This window comes from Onychomys torridus, unplaced genomic scaffold (genome assembly GCF_903995425.1).
Source record: "Onychomys torridus unplaced genomic scaffold, mOncTor1.1, whole genome shotgun sequence".
NCBI lineage: Eukaryota > Metazoa > Chordata > Mammalia > Rodentia > Cricetidae > Onychomys > Onychomys torridus.
Window position 1 is genome coordinate 798 of NW_023413701.1, and position 18,103 is coordinate 18,900.

The 18,103-nt window shown below is 42.2% G+C and overlaps 1 pseudogene; it reads right to left on the minus strand.

Annotated features, from left to right (window-relative positions):
• Positions 1-678: 678 nt before the first annotated feature.
• On the minus strand, positions 679-12,878 carry LOC118576430 (annotated as a pseudogene).
• Between the last annotated feature and the right edge of the window lie 5,225 nt (positions 12,879-18,103).

Consider the following 18,103-nt stretch of genomic DNA (forward strand, 5'->3'; position numbering starts at 1 on the left):
TCTGGCTACAGAATTTAATTTTACATACAGTGTACAGTGATCGTGACCCACTATCACCTACACGCTGAGGGGGAGGGTCACTCAAAACCTCAGAATGCTGCATGACCTATGAAACCTGCAATATCAGACCATGTGATGATAAAGTTGTCACTAGAATCTCATTTTTCTAGCTGAGAGAGACAAAATTATGAGGGGCCGACTGTTTACCGGAAATCATGATCTAACATGTCCTCTCTGTTGCTTCCTGGGTACTGCCTATGTGTTAGTGTGCCTTGCAGTGTGATAAATACTTGCTGTCCGTTACTTCATTTCATTCAAAACGAATGCTTGGGATAGTCAACACTGTTCTAGACCAGTGGGTCTCCACCTTCCTAATGCCATGACCCTTTAATACAGTTCCTCATGCTGTGGTGACCCCAACCATAAAATAATTTCCATTGCTACTTCATAAATGTAATTTTGCTACTTTTATAAATCACAATGGAAATATACAATATGCAGATGATTTTTTTCTTGACCCCTGGAACAAGGTCTTTTGTCCCCAAAGGGGTCATGATCCACAGCTTGAGAACCATGGTTCTAGGAATTGATAGTAACATTTTGTGGATAATGCTGGTGGTTCCTGATTAAGAACTATAGAAGTATGAAGGAGGAGGAATTTCCTGTACTCTTTTTTACCCCTAGAAATGAAAACGTAGTTTCCAAAAGAGAAGTGAACAGCTTATATTGATACCTACTGTTGATACTGCTTTTGAAGTATTCCATCCACTGGCGGATTGTGGAATCACCCATCAGATAGATGAATTTTCCTCTCAGGCATTCTTTCATTTTGATTGGAGCCAAACTACAGGAGACTGGGTTCCACATGTTCTTCCAGACATGCCCACTGGGGATTGTAGACACCTTCCCCAGCTTGCATCTCTCTTTTGCTGGAACAGCTTCTTCTGCCAAGAAATCAGCAAGGTCGAGTCCTCTAAAACACCATTCTACTCACCTGTGTTTAAGAGCCTTCCATCTTTTCCAAAGAACCCTCTAGATAGGTATGTGGGTGGTTGGTGACAAAAAAGAAGCTTATGAAAGTATCTTTATAATGGAATATTTATTTTCAGTAAAACTTTCCTCTGATGTGAGTTTCCTAAGTGATACCTATTAATGTTTATATGAAAAGTGCATGGGGTTTTTCCTCTCAGAATAAAAAAGGCCTTCACCTAAAATTTAACTCTTTGTTAGCCCTGCCATGAGACCAGCTTCATCAATTCTTATATAGGGCGAGAGCTCTTCAATCTGAATGTGTTATTCCACTTGGTTCCTGAGCTTGTCACATGAACTCATGGTGTCTAAAATGTCACTATGAAAGTATGAGCGCTTTGAGAAAAATGCAGGGTGAACTTGGCTATAAATTGGCCAATTTGCATTGAGAGAGGCTTGGAGGTCTAAGAAGGGCCAGATCTTCAACCTTAATCTCTGGGTAATGAAGAGACTTGGAGAGGTGTGCGTGTGTGGGTGGCTAGGATGGTGTGGCAGCAGGTTTGGGTTCACAACTATTCATCACTCCAAAAGGGTAAATTAATATTTTAATAACTACTATGAACTACTGATCTATATGGGACAAATACCATTCTCTCCCTCTTCCTCTCTAAGTCTGTCTCTGTCTTTGAGACAGGGACTCATGTAGCCCAGGCTTACTTTCAACAATGTAGATGAGGATAGCCTTGAATACCTCATGTTCCTGCCAACAATTCCAGATTTTGGAAATCATAGTTTGTATACATGGTGCTAAGGGTCAAGCCTAGGGCTTTGGGCTTGCTGGGTAAGGACTACACTTCACTTCTGCAATCAGAAACATGTGTTTTCCTTCTATGTGGAAAAATGGCTTAGCAATTAGCAAACTTTTCATGGTGAATAGAGAGAGAAAGATACAGTTGTCTTAAATCATTTTAGGTGGTATTTGTGAGGTGTTCAAAGTATATATATATGAGAGAGAGAGAGAGAGAGAGAGAGAGAGAGAGAGAGAGAGAGAGAGAGAAGTGAATATACATATGAGGTTCTTTGAAAAAATTCAAACAAAGAGTGAAGCATAGTAGTAAAGTGACTCCTAGATGGCACATTGGAGATGTCTAAGTGATAATTCTAGGGAGGCTGTGAAGGTGGCAGGAGATGGTGGTGGTGGGGATGAAGAACTAGGTAAAGACTTGGGAGAGAGTTTTGTGTTTGCAGCTTGTTGTGTAGGATGTGCAGATGACCTTCTACCTGAGGAGTCGATTGCTGAGAGATGTGGGTACTAAAGCAGGCATGAAAGATCCTAGTGAATCCAAACATTCATTCGCTTATGGGTGCCTTGGCCCACCTTATGAGAACCGAGACAGTGACCGAGTCCAGCATAAGAGAAGGACCTTTAAATGGGTCCAGTGTTAAGCACCGCCCGCCAAGCACAGAACCACTTACTGTTGCATTTGGAGACACTAATCACATTGGATTTTCCCATAATCTCCACACCTATATTTGACCTTAAAGAGACAGATACAGAAATTAATCTAGTGGCCTCAACTCAAGCATAGTTCCAGAACCAGACGGCCAATCCTTCTGCTACTTCTCATGATAATACTAATTTCTTTGCCTAGAATTTCAGGTCATTTAGTAAGTTTCCATTTATTTGTTTCATAGTTCATAGGAGCCAGGGACCAGAAGGTATGTATGCAATGCAGTGTATTGAGACACAGAAAGAATGATTAGAACACACACACGTACAGTTCTCTTTCTTTTGGTTCTTAATCAACCTGCATTTTTTAGGTTCATTGATAAGTATTACTTATCACAAATGTCAGAAGGCCCCTGGAGATTGAACACTGCCCAAATGAATTCACAGGTTCCCTCCCAAAGGACTCTTCTTACAGAGTCCCTAAGTTACAGTGCTTGGAATACATTCCCTGCATCCTAGATTACCATTTCTCTCCAGAAATATGAAACAATAATTATTTACCTTTCAAAGAGGCTCCTGTCTTGCTGTCTAAGATAGGAAACTTCCTTGTTTTTTGATTGCATATGGGTAAGAGCTGCACAGGGTACATTTGGAGGCTTTAACACAGTAGAAACGCTTCTTGGTCCTGGGCATCCAGATATTGGCACAGCTCGACACTTTGAGTTAGAACCAAGGCACAATCAGTGTGGACCTGAGAGGTTCCATTTACAAACCAGCCAGTGAAGATGATTCTGTCGTAGCCCTGTTTTCTTGCTCTCCAGAGAGCTGACACTCCTTCACTGGGATGGATGAGCAGGATAGACAGGGAGACCGGGCCCTCCCAGAACAGAATGAAGCTGACAAGGTAGGTGCCATTGTTGAAGTCTGTCACCTTTCCAGAAGCTCCTGCCTTCAGGGCTGGGAGGACATCCTGGCCCTCAGGAAGTCCCCACCATACTCCTTCCTGCGTCCCAGGTGGTCCCTAGCTTCCAACAGCACATCCAGTTGTCCCCCATGCAGTAAGTGTCTTGAGGGTTGAGGATGGTGGCTGTGCTGTGTGTGGCACTGGTGGTGTTGTTGAGGTGGGTGAAAGGTCTGGGAGGGATCTGTTTGTCTAGTTTCTCCAGGACCTCCCTGACTCTCAGCTCTGTCTCTTTTGGTAAAACTGGTAGGTTCAGAGGCACTGTAGGGCATGAGGATGTCGTGACCAAATTCCAGCGACTGAAGGACACAGGCAACTTGAACTGAAGCCATATCTGAATGGGAAGAAATAGAGTAGAGAACAAAGAAAAGTTGCTATTTCATGTAAAAAGTTTTGCTAGGTTAACCAACTTTTGTCTTTTATGGAACACTGAGAGGTGTAGAAATCATTTTACACTAAGATTTTGTGGTCACATATGTTTTATACAGAGATGTCTTTAATGTAAACTGTCAATATAACTCTGGTTTTCAATGACTTATTTTGGAAAAGCCATTCAACCTCCAATAACCCTTGCTGGGATCTTCTTCAAAATGGTGGTGATTTGGGGATGGAGAGGGCTGAGCAGTTAAGAAGCTTTCTGTTCCTAAGGAGAACCTGAGTTCAATTGCCATTGGCTAACAACCACCTGTAACTCCAGCTCCATGTGATCTGCCCCCATCTTCTGGCCTCTATAGGTACTGCACTCACATAACTATAAACCAATTTTATCAACTATCATGTCATAATTATGATATGGTTATTGTGAGTATTATGAAATAATATGATGTGCTGGCTATTTTTATGTCAACTTGACACAAGCTGTAGTTATCAGAGAGGAGGGGGCCTCAATTCAGAAAATGCCCCCATAAGATTGGGCTGTACATAAGTCTGTAGGGAATTTTCTTCATTAGTGATTGATGTGCAAGGGCTCAGCTCATTGTGGGTGGAGCTACCTCTGGACTAGTGATCCTGCATGCTATAAAAAGCAGGCTGAACAAGCCATCAAGAGCAAGCCAGTAAGAAGCACCCTTCCATGGCTTCTTAATCAGCTCCTGAGTCCAGGTTCCTATCCTGTTTGAGTTCCTGTCCTGACATCCTTCAATGAGGGTCCTATGGATGTAGAAATATAAGACAAATAAACCCTTTCCTCCAAAGTTGCTTTTGCCCATAGTGTTTCATCACCTCAATAGAAATCCTAACTAGGACACATGGGAAACTTTAGAAAGGCATTGGACTCATGGCAAGTAGGATGTCTCTATGACTTGAAAAGAAATTAAAAGTGTCTAGTATGTCAAATGAAGTAATAATAAGATGGATCACTGCAATCAATCACTAATTAAATTTTCAATAAAGGCAAAGTAGCTTGCATGAACCCAACTCTTTTTTGTTTTGTTTTGTTTTTTTTCGAGACAGGGTTTCTCTATGTAGCTTTGCTCCTTTTCTGGAACTGTCTTTGGAGACCAGGCTGGCCTGGAACTCACAGAGATCCACCTGCCTCTGCCTCCCAAGTGCTGGGATTAAAGATGTATTCCACCACCACCTGGCCCCAATTCTTGTGTAGATATAATAATAAACATGAAAAGAATGTTTTTAATAAATAGCTCCCTAAAAGCAGTGAAAGCTGAATCAGGACAACTGCAAGTTTGAGGCTGAGCTTGAGCTCTACAGCAAAGAGAAGGGCTAACCTATGCTACAGAGTGAATCCATGTATCATAAAAACAAAAACAAAGTTTTGCAACAAATAAAAGCAACTGACCACTACCACCAACTAAAGCCCCACTCCAAAGCAGAGAAGCAACCAATGAATTGAGAAAACAAACAACAAAGCCAACACTAACAAAATAATATGTCAGCCTTAAAAGCTGCAATGGAGGAATAATTTGATAGATATTTAGATAGCCTGGTACTGGAGGAGTGAAATGTTTCCCACTGGTACTTATCCACAGTTTTCCAAAGGCAGGTCCATCTCAGTACACAGAAATGAATGTACTCTGTCCTAGGGAAGTTTCCTTAAGGCCTGTGTCAACACAGCTGTGGACCTTGTCAAACAGTGGCTGCACTTATCCACAAGCAGCACAGAACAATGTCTGTGTAAGCACATACGTGAATGGACTGCCTTAGGAAGCTTGCCTGCCATCCCTCTGCTTTCCTGTCTCTGAGAAGCACCCTCTGCCCTGGGTCCCAGCTTATACATGAAAGGTTTGGGACGTTCCTCACTTGTTGCTGTGTTTAACAAGTGTCGGTTATGTCGGTTTGTTAAAGCTGCTTGATAAGCCATGTTGAGCACACCCATCTCCATTCCAGTTGGTAGGTCTTTGCAACTTACACTTTCCTAGATACACAATATCAAGTAAAACAGAAGAAGAGATTAACTCCTTACCTTCGATGGGTTTCTGAAACTGTAAACGAGACCCAGAAGATAAGTATAGACAGCAGCACCCACAGTGACTACGACTAGTCATCATTTTCATGGTTTGAATTGTCCTATGAGACAATCACAGAACTCATCACACAATGAAACAGAAAGGAAATCACACAGAGATGTGGCACCACTCATGGCTCCTGATTACTTTGCTCTCAATTAAGTTATTCTCAGGTGACATCTTGGCCCTCCTGGTTGTCCCTTCTGTCCCCAGCCAATGTCATCCCATTAGCTATCAATATGGAGCCCACCAACAGTTTAAGCTACCAAGAACTTGAAGTAGGAAGGACACTCACATCCAGGTGGATCCTCCAGGTTGTACCACCTCCAGTTCTCTTTTCTCTCCTCTCAACCACAAAGAGCAGACCAAACACTTTACCAATAATGATACCAAGAACTGTGACAGCATCTAATAGAATGTGGTCCACCCGCCTTCATGGAGTCCCTTTCTTTTTTTTTAAATTTAAATATATTTATTTATTAAAATTGTTTTCATTTTACATACCAACCCCAGTTACTCTCCCTCCCCTTCTCCCACCTCCTCACCTCCTTCACACTCTACCCCCATCCACTCCTCAGAGTGGGTAAGGCCTCCCATGGTAGTCAACAAAGTCTGGCATACCAAGTTGATGGAGAGCCTAGCCCCTCCCCATTGTATCAAGGCTGAGCAAGGTATCCCACCACAGGGAATGGGTTCCAAAAAGCCAGTTCATGCACCTGGGATAAGTCCTGGTCCTGCTGCCAGGGACCCCACAAACAGATCAAGCCACACAACTGTCACCCACATTCAGCAGGGGTCTCTTTCTTTATCACCAGTTTTTTGGCCCCTCTCAACCTTAAAAAGAATTACTTTAAAACTCTTACCTATTACTTAAAACAAAACAAAAAACCAAAACAAAACCAAAAAAAACCTTGAAGCTTTAGTGAGTTTTCCCTCCTTTTATGTGAACATTTGTCTTTGATCTGAAGTCTGATTTATTTTTTTTTTCAGCTTAGATTAGCTGGGTGGGGTTACGGCTCAGCAGTAGAGGATGTTAGAAAAGACAAGTCATTTTGTTTGAACACCACCCTCATTTCTAAGAACTGGGTGAGCTTGGTGGGGAGGCTCCTACTGTGGCCTGTCAGTTGCTACCACTCTATAGTCTAGAATAGTCTCATACTTATTTAAAAGTATAAAGTTCAAATTCTCTTCTGAGATTCATGCAATCTCTTAACTATGATCCCCTCTAAAATAAAAACCCAAAAGCAGACCACATGCTTCCAACATATAGTGGCACAGTATACATATATTACTGTTCCAAAAACGTAGGGAATGGAGCATAGTGAGGAAATACTGGACCAAAGCAAGTCCAAAAACCAGCTGGGCAAATTCCAAACTTTGCACCTCCATGTCGGATGTCAAAATGATCTTCAGAGCTCCAGCCCAGTTCAGCTTGGTTGACTTCAACACACTTGTTCTCTTGGGCTGGATCCACTCCCTGTTAACAGCTCTCTTTGGTGGGTATCCCACAACTCAGCATCTTTAATATCTTAGAGTCTCCAAGGCAATCCAGGCTTCAGCTTCACAGCTTCACTAATCGGCCTCTCTAGACCTTCATGCAGCGATACCCCTGACACATGCCTGGCCCAGGTGGCTTTCTTTAGTTGCTTCTTGATTCTAAAGCCAGAACGATGTGGCTAAAGCTGCCTAGTTCTGCTGCTTCCTGGGGTTGGAATATAGCCCCCTCATTCAATTACATCATCACCAGCATCCTGTTCTCCATCTTCCTGAACCTGGCTGTCCTGAAACTGGATCTGTAGACCAGGTTGTCCTCAAACTCAGAGATCCACCAGCCTCTGCCTTCCCAGTGCTGGAATAAAGGCCTGCACTACCACACCTGGCTCTAAGCTTTTCTTTAATTTATTTTCACAAGTTGAAAACTTAGCTGGGTGGGATCTTGCCCTGAGGTCACCATGCCCTTTACTCCATTTCTTGATCCGTTTTTATCTCCTTGAGTACAGGATTTCACTCCATTCCACTTTCTGGTCCTCCTTTCTCCTCAAATATTTTTCTTTGCTCAGCTTGCTCCTCTTCATTATGTATCTTCATTAGAGTTAACACTAGTAACTACACAATGTAGTCTATACTAGGCTGTTTTGAGATTTCCTCTGCCAAGGCAATTAATCCAAAACTCTTCAGTTTAGCCTCAAGCAACCATTTTAGATAAGGGTAAAAAGCATCTACACTCTTCACCCAAAATATCACAAGAATGATCTCTAGGCAACATACTAAAACACTTCTCCTCTGAAACCTTTTGAGCCAGCCTCAGACAGTTCTAATTACTCTTAGCTCCACTGTCTTCCACGCTCCTACTAGTCTGTCCCATTAAGCAGTGCTTAAAGCATGCCACTGCTTTCTTAACACAAAGTACCAAAGTCCAAATTCCTCCAAACGAAACATGGTCAGGCCTATCACAGCAATACCCCACTTCTGGTACCTCTTGTCTTAGCAAGGGTTTATATTGTTGTGAGGGCACATTAATGACCATGGTGACTCTTATAAAGGCCAACATTTACTTGAGGTGGTGGCTTACAGTTTCAGAGGTTTAGTCCATTATCATCATGGCAGGGAGCATGGCAGCATATAGGAACACATAGTGCTGGTGAAGGAGCTGCTACACCTTGATATTCAGGTAACAGGAAGTAGACTATCTCACTGGGAGTAGCTTGAGCATAGAAGACCTCAAAACTCATCCCTACAATGTCACACTTCCTCCAATAAGGTCACATCTACTACCACAAATCTATGCCTCCTAATAGTGCCACTTCTCCTGGGGGGCATTTTCTTTCAAACCACTACAACCCTCTTCTAAGACATAGTGCTACATTTAGAAAAGACGTTAGAATGATCTAGAGGTGTGAGTGAAACAGAGAAAACCTCTATGGCAAAGTAGCCTTGACTCCAAACATTACATATGGACAAGGAATGGAAGACTTGGGTACATTGAGGGCAAGCACAGTAACTGTAAACTTTAAATCCAGCCCGATTCCTGTATAAATTAACACAGCTCCCCACAGTAAGGACCTAGCATAGGAAGCACATGTCCACTCAAGCATAATTGTTTGGTTTAGGAAAGGAGCTGACAAAAAATTACCCTTCAGAAGTGAGCTTGTTGGGAGAGAGAGCCTTGTAACCGTGGAACCTTGGGTGTGAGAGCAATTGGAAAGGAAGGAGACAGGGTTCCAAAGCAGAGAGAGGGTTCTCTTTAAATTCCAAAGAGGATGGTTGGTGTGATGGTTCAGGAAGTAAAAGCACCTGTCACTGAGACTGCCAACCCGAGTTCAATCCCAGGTGGAAGGAGAGAACTAATTCCTAAAGATCACTCTCTGACCTCTACACATCCACTGTAGCACGTATGTACACATGGGTGCACACACAGACACACACACTCACACACACACAAACACACATCCTAAATGTAATAAAAAATGAAAATAAAACCTGGAGAAGAGCGCCGTGAAGAGGGGCAGCTGAAAATAAGATCAGGAGAGATCCATACTACAAGACAGCATAGTGAATGGCCAGAAGGAAGGAGGGAGGAAGGAAAGAAGGAAAGAAGGAAGGGAGGAAGGAAGGAAGGAAGGAAGGAAGGAAGGAAGGAAGGAGAAACAGAGATAGGAAAGATGCTCAATGATCACACAATAGTAATCTACTCACATCTGTACTATAGTGTACAGAATGTGCCAATTTCAACCAAAAAGTGAAACATGTCAAAAAGAAGAGGAAAAAATGACACATTCCTATGGGGTGGGACAAATAACTGTCCCATATATGGCATTGATATGGGAATTTTCTCACAGATTTTTTTAAAATTTACTATTATTATATGGCAAAATCCATAACAAAAATAGACTGGCTGGACATGGTTGCACACACTTTTAATTCAGGTACTTGGGAGGCTGAGTGAGGTGAATTTTTGTGAGTTTGTGTCCATCCTGGTCTATGTAGCAAGTTCCAGGATAGCCAGGGCTGCACATAGAAACTCCATTTCCAAAAAAATTGCAAAAAGGTTTACAACATTCAAACTATTGAAAATGAAAGACAAAGAGACATTTTCCAAAGACAACCAGAGAAAAATATCATATTAGCTGTAATAAGAATTATGGCCGACTGCCAGGAACCAAGCAACAAGACAAATACCCTCCTCCCCTTGCTTGTGTGTGTGTGTGTGTGTGTGTGTGTGTGTGTGTGTGGTGTGCATGAACACATACAGGAGCTCTCATGCACTATGTATATGGAGAACAGAAGACAATTTGTAAAATAGTTTACTTATTTTTATCTTAAGTGCATTGGTGTTTTTCCTGCATGCATGTCTGTGTGAGGGTGTCAGATCCTCTAGAACTGGACCTATGGACAGCTGCAAGCTGCCAGGTGGGTGCTGGGAATTTAACACGGGTTCTGGAAGAACAGCCAGTGCTCATACCCACTGAGCCATCTCCCCATACCCCAGAAGACAATCTGAAGGAGAGTCGGTTCTTTCCTTCTAATGTGGTTTTCAGGAACCAAACTCAGGGCATTGGGCTCAGAGACAAATGCCTTGACCTCCTAAGCCATCTCAGTAGCGCTTAGTTCTTAAAAAAATTTACACTTAAATATTTGCCAGGAAGTGAAGGAGCTCATAGAATTATACCCCATTTATAATGAATCATCTCACATGTCTGTTGTTGTTAGCTTTGTCAGGTATATAAATTTTAAAATCATTATTTATATAATATAAATTATTATTTTTTAGAATGCTTATTCTTTTAGCTTCTCATTTTTCATTCTTTCTTACATTTCTGTTATATCATTTAGGGATTTTTTTTCCTGCTTAACATCTACTTATACTATTCTGTAATTTTAAATATTCTGGTGGCAGATTCTCAAAATTATACTTTCCCTCTTATTTTATTTTTATACTGAGGGCTATTTTTCCTGAGTATAATTCTGCATTGTTAACTATTTGGCATATTTAGAGTGCATTGGTTCTTTCAAACTGTTACTTCTTTTCCTTTTATTTCCCTAATTACTCTGTTCTTGTCTATTTTTTTCTCGAATCTAGATGTCTCTGGTCTCCCACTGTTTCGGTAGCTCTCTGTATGATTGAAAATGAAATTATTCAGTTTCTTTTTCATTTGTTCCTATAAGGAAGTTATAATTTGTTTAAGAGTTTTGGAAGTATGAATCCTACATGTGTAGATACCTACGATACACACATATGATTATGTGTTTATTTGTGTTTATATGTACATTCAGTATATATATTTAATTTTTAATTCTATGTGTATAAGTGTTTTTCCTGCATGTATGTTTGTATACCATTTGCATGCCTGGTGCCTAAGGAGATATCAGATTGCTTAGGATTGGTATCACAGATGGTGGGGAGTCACCATGTGGATGCTGGGAATTGAACCCTGGGACTTAATTTCATAGTGCACATAATGTTTTTTATCATAGTCACTCTGACACTACTACTTCTAACTCCTTCCAGATCAACCCCCATTTCTCTTCCAGCTTCCTGAACTTCTTATATCTACCGGGGCCACACCCTTAAAGAAAACAATCTCTCCTTCCCAGGAAACCCACTGGCTGTCAACAGCTCCCCAGCTAGTGATATGAGCTGGTGAGACCTCCTTGTGGCCCATTGATGCTGACTGGCTACATAAGTTTAGATATATTTTCTTTAAAAATAAATTCTGGTTGCTGATATACAGACATTCTAGTGATCTACTTTTATAGGATTTCCCATCAGCACACATTCAAATCAGACAATTGTAAGGAATTTATTGGATGGTCTATCTGCCTCCCCTTCATCGTTAGTTCACATTTGCACCAAATGTGGATGAACATCTGGTGACTAATATTCAGTATTTGCTCTTTCAGTGAGTTCTATTTGATCGAGGAAGGTCTTTCCTAAAAAATTAGTTTCCTACTTTTAACACTGTTAGAAGTTGAGCTAACTTGAAAGGCCTTTCCTGATTGATCAGATTAGTTGTAGTTAGGTAATTTTTTAAATGCATTTTCAGGTGTGATGGATTACATTAATATATATTCTAAAGTCAAAACATATAACTGTGGCTGACTGAAACTCAACCGGTCAATAACATAAGTTGCAATTTCAAAAGGACCCTATTGTTGGTATAAATTAATGAGAGTATAAATTAATGCAGTCAGGTTTGGAAGCAGTATGGCTCTGTCCTGTCTGTCTGCTCTGTTTTAAACTGTGTCTACTTAGACCTTAGGACCAGGGCCTTACTAAGGCCCATTAAAAAAAAAATCCCTGATAGAATTTTATTTCAGTTGACTATGTAATTCTGTATGTGAATAACATGGACATTAATTTGTATTACTAGTCATAAGATCATTAAGAACATCTCTGGAAGATGTCATCTGGCATTCAGAAGCAATCTCCCCTCCCCCACTCCCCCATGCTCTGGTTGAAGAGGAAGAGCTGGAGTGGAGGAAGTAACAGAGTGGTGAATCTTCCTCACCATTCTAACTGTATAGTAAACACCCTCCCAAAGCAAACGTCCAAAGACAAGTTTCAAAAAGATGCCGCTGCTTTTCTGACTTCAGAAGACAACCTCCTACAGAACGGTTCCAGTCCAACAGGACACCTCCCTCCCTTTAGAAAGCTTTCCAGACTATTCTCGACCACACAGAGCTTTCTCACATTCCAAGGTCCCATGGCATATTCACATCTAACTACCCCATCAGGATACTGTCACAGGAGAAAAACCAAGCTAAGCGGTGTGATCAGCTGCAAAGAAATATTACTGATATTTGCTGTGGGGCTTTTCCCCGGGTAGATGTGACAAACATCTGCTCATTCCAGACACTGCACAGAGAGCAGTCAAAGGCCCAGTCCCTCCCAAATCTATCTAAGTGAACCCAGGATTCTACAGGGTTACTCACAGGAAGGAGCATGGTGACCCAAAGCAGCCCTGTCACCGGGAAGCCCTCCGCAGCATGGGTGACAACTGGGGAAACTGTCCCTGGAGCTCTCTGACCTTCAGCCTGCAGGCAGCTCACTGGGCCATCAGTTGCTTATTGCTTTTACAACTTTTGGGAGGAGCCTTGCGATCTTGCAGCTTTCTGAACATTTTTAGATTCTAGTCCTGAGTCCTCGGAACTCCCTTCTAGGAAGGCAGGTTTTAAATAGAAGGAAATAGTTATATGACCCTTTAGCAGAACCAACCAAACATTGTAGAAAAATAGTAAAAATAAAGGATGAGAGGAAACAGCCTTTCTTTTGATTTGTATTTAGTACAAATAAAACTGCCAAACTTACCTTCCTCCTTTTCGTCTATCTGCAACAGCTTTTTCTTTTTCAACTCAATGCTGTAGTTGTCTGGGGAGACTTGTGTGATATGTCCTCCTTCTTTGGCCTATTTTAATTTTCAAAATTAATGTAGTTAACAATGAGAGCTTTGTATTTGTGCAATGTGGTAGAAGTTGAACAACAGCGGAGGAAGAGAAAGGGTGGGGGAAGAAAAGGGAGACGGGGAAGCAAAGGGAAAGAGAAAGAGAAAGAGGGAGAGGGAGAGGGAGAGAGAGAGAGAGAGAGGAGAGGGAGGTGGAAAGTATAAAGCCTGGTATAAGTCAAGACAGCAGAGCAAAGAAAGACCGGAAGGACATGAGTCACCATTTCCCTTCCCTGCATTGAGTTCTTCTTTCGTCCTAAGGTTCTTTTTCATCACAACACCCAAAATGGGGGAGGCGGGCTAGAGATCAGCCTTGATTTGGTGACAGACCCTAACAGCTAGCAGCTGTTTCCATGTTTGTGGGCAGAAGCAAGGGACTTAATATCTACCCCAAAGGGACCCTTGAGAGCCTTAGGTCTAGTATGACAGTAGGAAGGGTTACCAAATGGGAGTCCCTTAACACAAAAGAAAACTCACCCCCTCCCCCAGGGCAGGAGTCTCCTAGCCCTGGAGTCTTTCCTCTCCCTGGGGGGCAGGGACAGTCTGTAATGCTTGCCATGAAGTTTGCTTTTGTTTGCTCTGAGCTCTTTAATTCCTCAGTCTATAGACAAAAAGAAGCCACATGCTAGCTGGCATCAGTTTTCACCAAGCAGCAGCAAGCTGTCACCTCAGCAGTGAAGCCTATAGGGCCCTTGGTCTCCATGCTGACAGCCTAGAGAGGGTCTAACTCACTCCCAGCTCCCACAGGGACACAGAGAAGGTCTGAGTTGAAGGAGAATTTCAACAAAACATTCTGTCCTATTCATCGTTCAAAGGGCTGCTAGAAGAATCTGATCCAGGTAATGTGTCTTTAAAGAAGGGGCAGGGAGAAAAATTCCATGGCCAGTGCAGCCTTGAGCAGCACAGGGACCTAGAAAGGAGGGGAATAGTAGACAGAGAAACAAGACTCTGGGTCCACTTCAAGAATGAATACTTTTTATTTTTCCCTTTTCTGTTTATATATTGTTTTGTTAGGGACTAGAGAGAGCCTTGCCAGCAGAGCTTGAGTGAACAGTGCCTTTAACCCTCTTCCTGAATTTTTCCTTCTGCACTCTGCTGGCTTTGTTTTGTCCCAAAGGTATTCCTCTCAGGCTTTATCTAGTGTTATCAGATTTGTTCAGCAGTCACTAGGCCCTATCTGGACCAGAGTTTGTGCTTGAGTGATAAACATCTGGACTCTTAAGGAGTAAATACAGAAGAAGGAGGGGAGTGAAATAACAATAAAGACATCTGAGCAAGTTCTAACAAATCATGCTATTAGCATTATTTGTAATAGCCAGTACCTAGAAACAACCTAGATGCCCCTCAACCAAAGAATGGATAAAGAAAATGTAATGCATGTACACAATGGAATACTACTCAGCAGTAAAAAGCAATGATATCATGAAATTTGCAGGCAAATGGATGGAACTAGAAAATGTCATCCTGAAGGAGGTAACCCAGACTCAGAAAGACAAACATGGTATAGACTCACTCATAAGTGGATACTACATGTAAAACAAATGATAAGCGGACTACAACCCACAGCTCCAGAGAAGCTAGCTAACAAGAAGACCCCTAGAGAGATGCATGGATCGCTCTGGGAATTCGAAATAGATGAGATCTCCATGAATAACCTGGGGGGGGGGCAGTAGGGGATGGGAGATGAGAACATAAGTAAATCGGATAGTCCAGCTACAACATGGATGGAGTGGAAGAGCAATGAAAGAGATACTTTGATAGAGGCAGACATTATGGGGATAGGGAGAAACCTGGTACTAGAGAAGTTCCCAGGAATCCACAAGGATGACCCCAGTTTAGACTACTAACAATAGTGGAGAGGGTGCCTGAGCTGGCTTACCCCAGTAATCAGATTGGTGCATATCCTGTCATCATAGAGCCTTCATCCAGTGACTGATGGAAGCAGATGCAGAGAACCACAGCCGAGCACCAGGACGAGCTCAAGGAGTCCAGTTGAAGGAAGGGAAGAAGGATTCTATGAGCAAGGGTCATCAAGATTATGATGGAGAAACCTACAGAGACAACCATACCAAGCTAGTGGGAAATGAACTTCAAATCAACAGCCGTGGAGCCTCCATGGCATTGGACTAGGCCCTATGCATCAGTGAGACAGTTGTGTAGCTTGATCTGCTTAAGAGGCCCCCTGGCAATAGGATCAAGCTCCATCCCTGGTACATGAGCTGGCTTTTTGGAGCCCACCACCTATGGTGGGACACCTTAACACAGCATTGAGGCAGGGGGAACGGCTTGGACCTGCCTCCACTGAATGTACCAGGCTCTGCTGACTCCCCATGGGAGGCCTTACACTTTTGGAAGAGGGTATGGGGGATGGGTTGGGGGAGAAGGCTAGTGGGGAGGGAAGGGAGGAAGGAAGAGGGGAATCTGTGATTGATATATAAAATAAATAAAAAAATTCTTAATAAAAAAGTAATCATGCTATTAATTATTTATCAAAATAACCCTATAATACACATAATTTTGTATATAAATATGCATATAGAGTTTAAATTAAACTTTCTAAATTGGGCTACCAATGCTCCCTCCAAAAGCCAAAGACCATCTAACAAAAACCCTGATTCTAGGAGCCCTGTTTTGAGCTGTTGGTCAGGGAGTCCAAGAGACTCCCAAAACATACAGCCTATTGCTGTCGCCCTTGGTTACTCCCCAGAAGTAGAAGGTAAGTCCCTACTGCTGAAGACACCATGCAGTTCAGAACCAGAGGCCCCTGAGCAGGAACTGACCTCCTTGAGGACCAGCTTTTATAGTACTAGAGATGCTTTGCAACCTTCCAAAGGAGGGAAGCAACTAACAGTCCTACCCTATTGATGTCTATGAACCACAACAACAACCAGCATGGTTCAATAACCCTAAGTATGCAGTAGAGCCACACATACCTTGTCAGTAACCAACAGCTTTCCATCTGGACTGAAAACTCACTCAACAAGAGGGAAACACCATGCCTGATACTAGAAACCTAGCTGATTACTCAGTGCTGGTGAAGTCATGGATCTTGGAGGAGAACCTATAAACACAGCTTTACTAAAGCAGCATCATCCCTAACAACAATCTATAAACATTTGTCCTACCCACAGATAATGGTAGCTTTCACTCCTCATCAAGGAAACTTCTCTTTGCAAGAGATAGTGACCATTAGAGAAAACCGCAAGCAGTCAAAATGCAGAGTTGTAGAGTTGTAGAGCCCAGTCCCAGGGGAAACATCTAAGAAACAGCTCCCCCTAACTAAGGCTCATGGAACACTGTAGAAGAGGAGAATATATAGAAAGATTGTGAGAGCCAGGATCAGGGAGTCTGCTCTGAGATTGTGTCTCCTGGTAATGTCAAAAGCTACACTCACACATCTTACCAATATAATTGTGACCTGAACAAGGAAGACACCAATGGCCATGCCACAGTGGATGGGGAAATACCAGGAGGCCTCAGCCCCACAGAAAGAAGCACAGGCAACTGAGAAATGCTGGGAGTAGGGAAAATGGTCTTCCTCAGGGAAGACCAGCCAATTGGTTATCGAATACCAAATGGTCAGTCCTGAAAATATGCATATGCAACATTGTATAGACTGTTATGCAAATACAAAATACAACATTGTATAGACTGAGCAGGTTATATTTAGGAATATAACAGCACTTAATAAAAAAAAAGGAAGCCATAAATTTGAAAAAGAGGAATATATGGGACAGTCTGGAGGGAAGAAAAGAAAGGAGAAACAATGTATTATTGTAGTGGGTAGCTGGTCCAGCTTTGACCTAGAAGTACCACCTGCTTTGAGGCTTTGGTAACTGTCACACTTACAAGGCTGAGCTGAGACTCTTGAAGACCTGAGATCAGATGGGCCAGCTCTCTTGGTTCCTGAATCCTGGATGCTGGAGGTGGACCAAGCAAAATGCTCCAGAGAACACCATTGGACTGTGCTATACCTTTCTCAGACCCTGTTACCTATCCCTTCCCTTGTAAGTTACCCACAAAGGAAACCTCCCTTTTAACTACATGGAGATGCCTTAATATTTAAACTGATATATTATATTATATTATATTATATTATATTATATTATATTATATTATAATCTTAAAAATTAAAGAAAAAAAGAACTTCTCAAAGCAAGGACTCAACCTCTCCAAGTGCAGGAATCTTCCTCCCACCATCCCCTAAAACCTCCTGAGATGATATTCCTTTTTGAAAGTGGAAACACTTTTCTGCAAGACAGATAACTTCTACCTCACCTGCCCAGTTGGGCTTGAATGAAACCATCCTCCTCATCAACCTCTGTTCCTGTTTGGTCTGCTACAGGTTGTTGGCAGAAGGACCTCCAGGCCCCAGTAGTGACTAGTTCATTCCTCTCCTGCAATGGTTCTTAGTCTTGGAGGTGATGACACAGACTTCTGATTATTTTCTTCCATTTTTGACTGTGTGTTAGGTCACTTTAACAGTCACCAGTCATAACCAGCTTGACTGGAGGAGTGTCTGCAGTGACCACCACTCTCTGCAGAAATGAGGTTTCCCTCCATGCTGCATGCTAATGGCACTAGCAATCTCTGGGTATGAACAGCATCTTCAAAGGCAATTTTGTAAGGATCCTGGCAGGAATATGCAGGCATTTTAAAGGACTCTGTGCCTTTTCTTTTTCCTTTTAGCTGTCAGACTATTACAACAAATGTTCCCAAGAAATTGGAGTTTTCCAGGAACCACATGCTGGAATAAGAGAAGATAGTACCATCCTGAGGAAGACAGTTCTTCCAGAAAACTGTTTCACCCAGTTCTGAC